Source organism: Pholcus phalangioides, unplaced genomic scaffold (assembly GCF_987345545.1).
Source record: "Pholcus phalangioides strain wild (caught in Gottingen) unplaced genomic scaffold, Ppha-v1.0 ptg000017l_1, whole genome shotgun sequence".
Taxonomy (NCBI): domain Eukaryota; kingdom Metazoa; phylum Arthropoda; class Arachnida; order Araneae; family Pholcidae; genus Pholcus; species Pholcus phalangioides.
Window position 1 is genome coordinate 46,808,104 of NW_028301610.1, and position 11,570 is coordinate 46,819,673.

An 11,570-nucleotide genomic window follows, 5' to 3' on the forward strand; every position below is an offset into this window, starting at 1 on the left:
CCAATATTCAGAGAAAATACAAACATATAGCACTGGAAATAATTTTCATGACTCTGAGTTGATATTATGTGTTAACATTTTTGATGGAAATAACATATGTAAGCATTCAAGTAAACTGTTTAAAAAACGAGAAAAACCGGAATATTTTTGCAAAGAAGTCGGGACGGCCAGAAAAACTGGGACGTATGATCACCCTAGGCATTACATTATAAAAGTTTGATAAAAGTTCTTTTACAACTTGAAGAATGTAACCAATAGGCGTATCGGTTACATTTGAGTGAATGTAACCAAAAGGCTTATTGGTTATTTTTTCCAAGTTATGTAAAAGATCTCGGGGCCGGACTAATCATAGACTAAAGATATAATATTATAACTGTGGGACTAACCCATATGAAGGCTCTAAGCACTCAAGCGTTTTTGATACCCCCCGTCCCCTTTACTTTTAACCTTAACGGATCCTCATGACAATTAGATCTGCTTACAATTTTCGAGAAGTATGTAAATAGGTAAGCAGGTATTTTTAAGTGTGGGGGGGGGGGGGGGTTCAGAAAAATCACTTCGCTCGAGGCCTATGATGCCATAACTCGGGAGCTTCAATTGCCGGGAAGACCACATGACAATTTGATGTGGTTAAAATTTTGGAGAGAGTAAGTATTCAAATTAGTAGGGCAGGTATTTATAGCTAGGTAAGGGAAGGGCCTCAGAAAATTTTGTTTCTGACCGCAACCAACTGTACCAACACGGTACGTGAAAAAGAAATAAAAATGTGGAAAGCCAGTGTTTTTTATGCGTTAGGAATGTTTTACTTCTGTTGTTTCAAAATGAATGTTCTCGAAAGAAAACAATTTTCAATTAAAGAAAAACTTAAGATCATTTCTGAAGTGAAATTGATGCTGGAGTAAATACAAACAATCATAGGCGGAGATAGACTTGAAAGTCTGGGGGGGGGGGGATGATGATGTCAATTCATATATACGTAAATACACTAGATCAGTCGGCTTTACCTTTGACGCTGCCCCCCCCCCCGTATCTCCGTCCATGCAAACAATTTGGCATTGAAATACAACACGTATCTCCATCTACTCTTTCCAACATTTTTGAAAAATCGGACCAAGTTGGCATTTCAAACTCAAACAGGATCACATAGGGTCTTTTTCCAGCATGGCAAAGGTCTTCTTCGGCCACCTGCTTATATCTCTTAGTTGAGAAAGAGCGGCGGGGATATGATCTGGTTAGAAGGAGTTATGGGATTCCCATAGAAAAAAAAGACTAGACTTTTCAAATTTTCCAGAAACATACATGGTTTCAGGCAGGGCAGAAGCGTGTCCTCTTGGGGTCCTCAAAAAGTTTATTACTATGCGAAATGAGTAAATTTTTTTTGTTGGACCCCATCCAGCTCAGGGCCCCGGTTTAGCTACGGGCCTGGTTTCAAGACATTCACTCCTGAAACGTGCCAATTACGAGCCCACTCATGAGGAAAGACTTAGGAATTTGCGTGTGCTTTTGGATGCGAAATCTTTTAAGCACTGCACGCATTTGAGCTTACGTATACTTTGGAGGAATTTCTTGTTTCCTCGGCTTCCACAATACTTGTAAAATATACAGGATATGGAATCGGTTGCTTTTTTGAGTATTATTTGAAATTTAACTTTTTTCATATTCCTATTATCTAGAACAGTGATTCCCAACGTGGGCGTTAACACCCCCTGGGGGGTGATTGAAAGTTCTAGAGGGGCGGTAGAAGTTACGGGTATAACACAGGGTCATATGGGTTAGATTGCGTTGGGGGCGATGGGGCAAAAACATTTCTGAAGGGGTGATGGGACAAAAAGGTTGGGAAACAATGATCTAGAACATAAATAAGTAATTTTTTCCAGTGAATCATATTCCGCCACAACTAAATTTTTTAACGAATGTTAAAATTCGTAAAACCGGAAATTCCTTTATAACGAAATCTCGTTATAACGAAGTGATTTTTACGGTCTCTTGTAGTTCGTTAGAATGGGATTCGACTATTTTTAAACTCCTTGTAAGTTTTTATTATTTCGAGGGTGTTTAACAACATCGTTATACAGGGTGTCCTGTAAGTGCTAGCACGACCTTTATCTCATTAACCGTCCATCGTAGAGGTATGATTCCAATTTAGAAAATGCTCAAAAGGCGTTCAAAAATTACCCTGTACCAGTTTTAAGAGAAAAACGTAGTGTGTGTTATATGGTTTATTTAGATTAACTCTTAGTGCATTAATTTTACCATTACCAAATTTAAATAGAGGAATGCCGTGATGAGAGGGGGAAAGGGGGTGAATAACCACCCAGGTTCTTTTATAGTTTCTGAGATTATATTATTACCAAAAATAAAAAAGAAAAGCTATCTCAACAAATGACAGGATACAGTGAATCAAGCAAGACAACATTTCAATAATTAAGAATTCAATTTAAAAAAAATTAAACATTGGTTCTAGGGGCCCCTTATGGAACGAATAATATGAATATTACAGAGATATTAACTGCTGTACATGGACACACCGCGAACGGCGGCATCCCTGGGCGAAGATCCAGGATTTGATATTATCGTCAGATGACGGAGCCAACAAAAAGGGGGGGGGGTATCCGAAAGATAGGTAAATTTAGAGTACTTTACCGAACTGTCCCACGGAGGATGAAGACCTCAGCTCATTCTCGTGTGGAATGCGAATTGTCTCAGGAAGACGGAAGGTAGGTGTCACTCACTTGAGCGGTACGGACGGATCCATGGTGGTGGCTGACCGGTCGCTCATAGATGAAGAGCCGAATTTTCCGTCTTCACTGGTGACATCTAGAAACTAGAGCTCGGCACTGGTTGTTGATCCATGCTGATGTCCCGGTGGCTGGCTGATATCGTTCGTCGGGATGTGTCGCTCTTTTCAGTCGTTTACTGGTAATGTCTGGAACTGGAGCTCGGCATCTTGGCAGGTAGGCCACGGCCCTGTCGCTGACCCATGTAGGCTAGCGAAGTCGCCGAGTGGCCGGTCATGCTTTTTCAGAGCTCCCAGCCACGAAAATTTGCATCTTTTCTAGCCGACCCTGTACGTACTAAGCTCGGTATGCCTTCCCTTGGGTGGCCAGCGCAACGGCCGTAGGGAATCGTCTTCAAAATTCTTTTCTTTGGTGATTTCAAAGTGTCATCTAAGTCACGCCGATGAATATTTTTTAAAGAGGAGGGGCACAGTGAATAGCCCCGACTCTTGTGTCTCTTCTGATCTAATTTTGTGCTCCGCTGGTAACCGGAAGTGTATTTAATTATTTTTTAGTGAACTTCTGTTTTTCAGATTTAACATGGACGTTCACGGGAGCCGAGAACTGTGAGTACAATCTTCAATTACGCGAATTTTTCCGTGATAACATGTAATTGTTTGAACTTCACCTTGTCGGCGATTTTTCTACCTTTCATTCAAAACTTTTTTGATGGAAATCGGCTGATAACTTCTGGAGATATTGTTGATTTTGTAAACAGAGTGATTCTAGCAGTTCCTTCCATTTGTATTGTATAAGGTGTAGAGATAATCTTAAAATCATTTTCGCACTTTTTTGCATAATTATCAAGTAATATGTTTCTATTGCCAGATTGCCACGGTTTAAAACTAATTCCATGTATATATCTCAAGCCGTTCAGCTGCTACATGTTAAATTTGTCTGCGTATGTACGTTTCCTAATTAGTAGAATTCCGTAATTTCTATGTGTCATTTTGCTGCCTGTTGTTTCTCTATGTATCTCAATCATACTTCATATTCTGCATGTTTTATTCTGAGGGTCTTTGATATTCTGTGAGTTATTGAAAGTATAGTACTAATTGGACATCTCATTAAGGTAGCATCACTGATTTTTGGGGGTTTTTTTTTTATCACATATTTGTATCGAAGGATACTTTCTAATAACCAAACTATTGCTGTGGAAAGTTTTTGGTTTGCAATATATTAACTTGCCGCCAAGTTCTTGCACTGATTTGTTCTGCAATTTTTGTATTTAATTTTCGATATATATTGTCATTTAATGCAGCCAGGCATTGTAATTTTGAAATTCTTGTGATTAGTAGATATGGCCACATTTTTGCTAAGTGAATTTTTGGGGCCCGCTCAATTTTACGAGAAACGTGGAGTAATAATTAAATTGGCTTTTTCATTGGCCAAGATCTGATTTCTAATTAATTTGACGGTATTCCTTGCAATTCGTCACGGCTGAATTTTTGTATCTTTGTGTTTTTTTTTTTGCCAATACACCAACTGGTTCATCAGTATTTGCCTTAATTGATTGGTCATTTATGTGTATTAATTAACGTTTTTCTTTGGTTCCATTTTTGCTACAATCACATTTTTTGTGTCATTTTATTAATATTTTTCATCTATATATATATTTTATCAATTTTGGGGGCCTCCCATAATTACTCAAAATATTCACTAATTGCAATATTGATTTGTGTTGGCCATTTTGGAAGTAGTGCCATTTTCATTTCCAGATGATTTCCGGTCAACCGCTCCCTCCTGTCAGTTGCGAAGCCTCATAAATTGTGAACGTCTTTTCCAACTGTCAGAATATAGACTCATAAATATTGCGCTACATTTTTGCCACCCTTTTACATACTTCTCAGCAGTCAAATTCTTGTAAATAGTGAACATCTCTTCTGTTCCCTTTTTGCATTTGCGTGTGTGTGTGTGTTTTTTTTTTTCTCTTCTCCCCAGTCAGCTATATATATATATATATATATATATATATATTTGCTATGTCTCTATATAGCATTTTGTGTTTTTTTTTTTCTTACTGCTACAAAGAGTAAAAAAGGGGAAAAGAGAAAAACTTGTATTGTGGCCGTTCTATTTCATTTCCCAGTTCATATTTTGATATATTGTATGCATATTATTTTTTTCGAACCCATTTTGGAATTTTTTGTACTACCTATTAATTAGCCCTGAGAATTGATTCACTCCCTAATTTGGCCTGAGTCTTCGAATAGATAGCACGTGAATCACTGAGCAGTTTGATACCAAACACAACCTGTCTTCAATAATTGGTTGTGCTAATATTTGCATAATTAACTTGCTTACATACAATGCTTAATTTAAGCAAGAGAATATTTAATCTAATAATTAATTAATATCTTAAGACAATATTGTAACTAATGAGGTTTCAACTAATAGAGAAAAGGGGGAAGAGACTATCCTACAGCCTAAGGTAAATCGTCAACCTCGTACAGACGAAACAGTGCAAACTCAACGTACAAATCCTGTTCTTTCAGCCATACAGAAAAAGATGTTTGATATGGCCAACTATTGTCCAGATAATTTGGCAAATACAGTGGTTAATAATTACCGACGACGGGAACGAGACGAAGAGGATCTCTTCAATAAAACTTGGACTGTGGTAGCATCAAAGTCCGCCAGAAAAAGAACTCGACAACAATTCCGACAAGCAACGAGAAAACCGCTTTCAAGGTACAACCAGTTTCAACATCAACAGGGAAACTATTCATTTAGTATCAAGACCAACTTCCAGAATAAATTTCATCGACCGACCCAACCTAGAGTCTTTAATTCGGGAAGTCAGTGGAAATCGCGTACTTCAAGAGAGCTTAACATGGAAAGAAATCAACATACAGTTTTTAAGAAACAACGACTGAAATTAGATCAAGGTTTTGTATCAAACCAATGGAAATATAGGCCTGGTGACCTCTGGTTGCAAACGTACTTCACTCAACCAGAGTATTTCAACAATAAAAAAATCAAAGATCTTTTGGAACAATTGTGGTACGCGTTTTTGGATGACGAAGTTGTCAACACTAAACTTCACAAGAATGGCATATCCATACTTTGTCAATCTCAAATAGCACTGCAAGCCATTCAAGACGAAGTGGCGAATAATTTCAAATTGAAATTTAATATATGCACGCTTAATAAAGATTTTTGCTAACTTCAATTTCTATCGTCATTCTACCATCCAATTCTACAAGTCCAATTCAAATTTTCTTATGGCCAGTGTTTTTAAAGCGTGTCCGGAAAATTCACCGCCAGCAATTCACCGACAACAATTCACCGCCGGAAAATTCACCGACCAACAATTCACCGCCATGCAATTCACCACTAGGAAAATTCACCGACCGACAATTCACCGACGACAGTTCAATGCGAGTCAGTTAGCGAGGGAGTGAGCGATTGAGTTACTGAGTGAGTGAGTGACCTAGTGAGTGACTGAGTGACCGAGGGAGTGAGTGACCCAGTGAGTGAGTGACCGAGTGACTGAGTGACCTAGGGAGTGAGTGACCCAGTGAGTGACTGAGTGACCGAGTGAGTAAGTGATTGAGCGAGTGACCGAGTAATTGATCCAGTGACCGAGTCAGTGATTGAGTGACCGAGTGATTGATCCAGTGACCAAGTCAGTGAGTGAGTGACCGAGTAAGTAAGTGATTGAGTGACCGAGTGAGTGAGTGACCCAGTGAGTGAGTGAGTGACCCAGTGAGTGACTGAGTGACCGAGTGAGTGAGTGACCCAGTGAGTCACTGAGTGACCGAGTGAGTGAGTGACCCAGTGAGTGACCGAGTGGGTAAGTGATTGAGTGACCGAGTGAGTGAGTGACCCAGTGAGTCACTGAGTGACCGAGTGAGTGAGTGAGTGACCCAGTGAGTCACTGAGTGACCGAGTGAGTGAGTGAGTGACCGAGTAAGTAAGTGATTGAGTGACCGAGTAAGTGAGTGACTGAGTGACCGAGTGAGTGAGTGACCGAGTAAGTGATTGAGCGAGTGACCGAGTCAGTGATTGAGTGACCGAGTCAGTGAGTGAGTGACCGAGTGACCCAGTGAGTGAGTGACCGAGTCAGTGATTGGGTGACCGAGTGACCCAGTGAGTGAGTGACCGAGTCAGTGATTGAGTGACCGAGTAAGTAAGTGATTGAGTGACCGAGTGAGTGACTGAGTGACCGAGTGAGTAAGTGATTGATCGCGTAACGATTTCCCTAATACCAACAATTCTATAGAAGTTCATCGGTGCCATAAAAAGAGAACAGAGTTTGAATGAAGTTCGGATGGAGCAAATTGTAAGTGGACAAAACCATCACATTAGGAGAAAGAAATACGGGACTCTGAGAGATAAAAGAATTTAGTTGATAAGTATCATCAAGGATGTGACATTAAAGACTGTTTGAGAGGTATAGCTCATAATGTATCATTTTAATTATGATATCAATATTTGTGAGAAATGAATATTTTTCTCCCGTTTTTTCTTACATTTGCGTGTTATCTGCTTTTCTAGATTAGTAGATTGGAATCCTTTAATTATAAATATGTAAGGAAGAAAATCATGTCGAAAATTGTTAAATAAATACTGTATGTTTTGAATGAAAATTATGTCAGATATTACTAATTAAATGTTGTAGGTTTTGATTGAAAATTACCAATTAAATATGCATGTAATGAAAGCTGTGTGAAAATTATCCTTCTAAAATACTCCTCTAACATTGCCCAAAAAGAATGTAATTTTTTGTATCGTTTTTTGAAGCTGTGGTTCCGTGAATTTCAGTTTTCGAAAATGTTATTTGTCACCCAAGAGGTTTTATGTCCAAGAATTGGATGTTTAAAACGAGATAATTTCATACGATTTTTGAACTCACGCATATAACTTTAAGCAATATGAGGCTATGGCTTTCTTTTACCAGTTTTGCTGATGGAGAAAATCAAACTTATCTTTATATTCACTTTATTTCATTAATTTGTTTTCCAGCATCAGTAGTAGGACATAATTATATGGCCTCTACAAAACGAACTGCGTCGTAGTGAACTAATATGAGGTGGGGATCATACATAATCACCGGTAAATGTTAGAAAATAACTAAAAGAGCTCTAGAACAATATTCTAAAAGTGAAAGCAATACAGCCAGACTCGGTTATAACGCCGAAATCCCGCGGAATCTTCGATGTCGTTATAACCGAGTTTAACTGTATTTAAAATACTGGTTTTAATAGGTGTGGCATCATCAACAACCAATTTCAATCCACTGCTTGTGGATGTAGGTGTCCTCCTTAGATTTCCCCTCAAACGAAATGCGATATTTTATGAAATTTTCGGAACTTCTATATGGCATAGCTGCCAACTTTTGAAAATGAAAATTCGGGAGATTTTCGCGCACACCCGTATTTTATGCTAAAACCACTCCCTAATAAATACAATAGGGATTTTTCCGAATAAAATAGGGATTTTTCCAAATAAAATAGGGATTTTCCAAATATAAAAGTTAGAGCGTAGGGAATAAAATACCTACTCAAAAACTGAAGTCAAATTAAAATAGGGATTTTACACACATGGAAGTTAAACCCTTGGGAATAAAATTCCTACGCAAAAAACAAGTGAAATCGGAGGCCAAAACTTCAATGATGTAAAAATAAATATTGTGTTCAATCAGAAACGCTGTGAACAAACATTCTGAGCGAATGACCCCAAAATCATCGGAAGATGAAGGAAAACACCGTCAATTTTTGAAGAACACTGACTTTTTGTGACACTTGCTTAATGTTTTTTTTTTTTTTCATTTCACGAGTGATGATGGCAGTCTTTCCATGACGGATGTTTATGTCCGTAACACAACTTGTACAAAAAGGAAAAGTCGGCCCTCTTCTGGAACGTTTGATGAAAGGAAATTCATCGGAATAAGTATCTTTAAAATTGATTAAATATGTTTTTGCTTATCAGTATTCGTGTTTTGTTATATCGCACGTTATAACAAAAGAAATTTTGACCACATGCGCGTGACTATAATCTTCAATTATTATCCAGGACTATTGGCTGCTAAGTCATTTCCCTGCACGATAAGACAAACAACTTTCTTGTTACCATCAGAGGGTTTGTAAAACTTCCTTAAAAAGGGAATTTCCCCATTTACGACGTGTGACGTCATTTCGAAAGGGAAAAAAAGATGCCCCACAAGAAATTCCTTAGGGATTGTTTTCATAAGCGGGGATTTTTTTTAATGAAGCAGGGAATTTTAAGGGACAATTAGGGATTTTTGTGATTTTCGTAAAAATTCGGGAGATTTAAGAACTTTTCGGGATGTCGAGCGATGAAGGTAAAATTCGGGAGATTCCCGAAAAATTCGGGAGACTTGGCAGCTATGATATGGTAATATTGCAACAACAAATTAAACAACAAATTCAAGAAAACTTCGACTATAAACGAGTAAAACCGTGACATTTTTGAAAAAGTCTGGATGGAGAAGAAAAAACAGAAAAACCGGACTGTCACGGAAAATACGAGACAAAATGCAGGACATGTGGTCCCCGATGCTTAGACTAGATTTTTAAAGATTTTTAAAATCCCCCCTACCAACAGCGAGCTCTAAATCCACCCCCGTCTTCAACATATAGGCTTGTGTCATCTGCGAATGAAATTATTTTACCGTTCTACTTAATTTTACATAAATCATTAATATAAACTAGAAATAATTATGACCCAAGGGCCGATCCTTGTGGGACTCCTTTCATTATATTTCAAATGTGTTGATTTTACCATTTATTATGTGTGGCAGCTTGTTTCCTATTGTAGTAATATGTTTTAAACCAATATAGTACATTGCCTGCTGAGAAGTGTTTTTATTTGTTAGAATATTTAAATCAACATAATCGAATGTTCGTTTTAAGTCAAATGTCAAAATTCAACCCTCCTAATAAAGGGGGGGGGTTCAAAGGTTATATGGAGTAATCATCACTGAGCCGAAATCCCTGAAGCCATAAATATAAAATTTAGTAAGCATTATATTTTATTACCAGTTGTTATCCGCGGCTTCGCTCGCGTGGATTTTGCGATCTCAAAATTACTCTCACCTCATAACCCCCATGGGAGATGAACTTTCAGAAATCCTGTCTTAGTGTGTATGTACATTATAAAATATAATACTAACTAAATTTCATATTTATGGCTTAAGCGACTTCGGCTCAGTGCTGATTGCTCCATATAACTTTTGAAACCCCCCTGAGGGGGTTGAATTTGGAAAAATCCCTTCTCAATGAGTCTATATTACAATATTGATCTAATGTCATATTTATAGCTTCAGCTGTTTCGGCTCGGCATGATTTCAACGTTGACCCCCCCCCCCTCCCTTGTTGACCCCCCCCCCCCTCTTATGACGCCCTTAGGTTATCGAATATGGAAAAACCATTTCTTAGTGAGTAGTGAGTCTTTACGTCGTGAAAAAAACTATTCACAAAATTTGATATTTACAGCTTCAGCGGTTTTGGCTCGGCGATGATGAATCAGTCAGGACATGTTATTTTATATACAGTACTAGGGGCTCTGCCCCCCTACCACCTTTGGCGGCCAACCCCCCCCCCCCCTTTTCTCTTCACACCATATCTTGTTTATTTCGTCCTACTTCATCAGCGTGCTATGGAAAGAGACACGTGAAAGCACCAGCTTACAGAAGAAGCGAATTTTATAATAATAAAGCAACAAAAAACAAATGTGATTCATCAAGTAACCCCAGAAAACTTCCCCATGGGGCTCCCCAAACTCCAATTCGTTGAATTTTAGTGGGGGCCCTGACTGGATTTATCTCGGGCTACCGATGTGTTGCAAATTTTACAATGTTAAACAACAAAAATCAATGAGATTCATCCAATGACACCCGAAATGAAAGCTGTCAACTTTTCCATGGGGCCCCGACCTGAAGGCTTGTCGGACATACCCCCTGTGAGTGGCCACGAAAATGTTTATTTTTTATCAATTTTAAAACGAATAAAATCCAGGGCCCACATCCAGTAACGGGGACCCAAAAAAGCTGGTTTGGGGGCCCGCCATCTATTTCAGCTTAGGGGACTTGCTGTAGGATGTGGGAACCTCTGGGTACATGCACATAACTTGGTCCCGATGTGTCAAATGGGTCCCGATATATGCAAGAGTTAAATGAAAACTTGATCCCAAAATCGTAACCGACTTCCGTAACACAAAAACGTAACAGATTTCCATCACTCAAAAAACGTCACCGACTCCCGTAATAAAAAAATCGTCACTAATTTCCATTGCATAGGAAGTATATATATACGTATATAGTAAATATAGAGTACATATAGATACGCACTAAGGCGGGATTTCTGAAAGTTCATCACGTGAAATCGCGGGTAACAGCTAGTTCAGCATAAAAAAATCCATTGGTCATCGATGTTTTTTATAATATCAAAGTGACAACAGGAGATGATTTTAAGCATTTTTAGGAAGTTAATTCATCGCGTATCCACTTACTTTATTATCCTTTAATTCTGTTATTACCCCTTTTAACATTTCATTAGAAGTTTCTGAGTAAAACAAAGTTAATGGAATTTTGTTGAATATACTATCTTGTATTGGGCAACAGCAATTTGTAATTTATACAAATACAAGGCCACAACAGGCAAAATGCCCAGCGAGGTGGCTGAGAAAAAGATGCGCACAATAAATATGGATGTCATATATTTAAAAAATACAGCAACCCGAATCCGTATCATCTGAATTTCTTCTCATAAAGTCATTATTTAAACTTTCCGCCATATCTTTAGGATATGGCACTTACTCACTCAATAG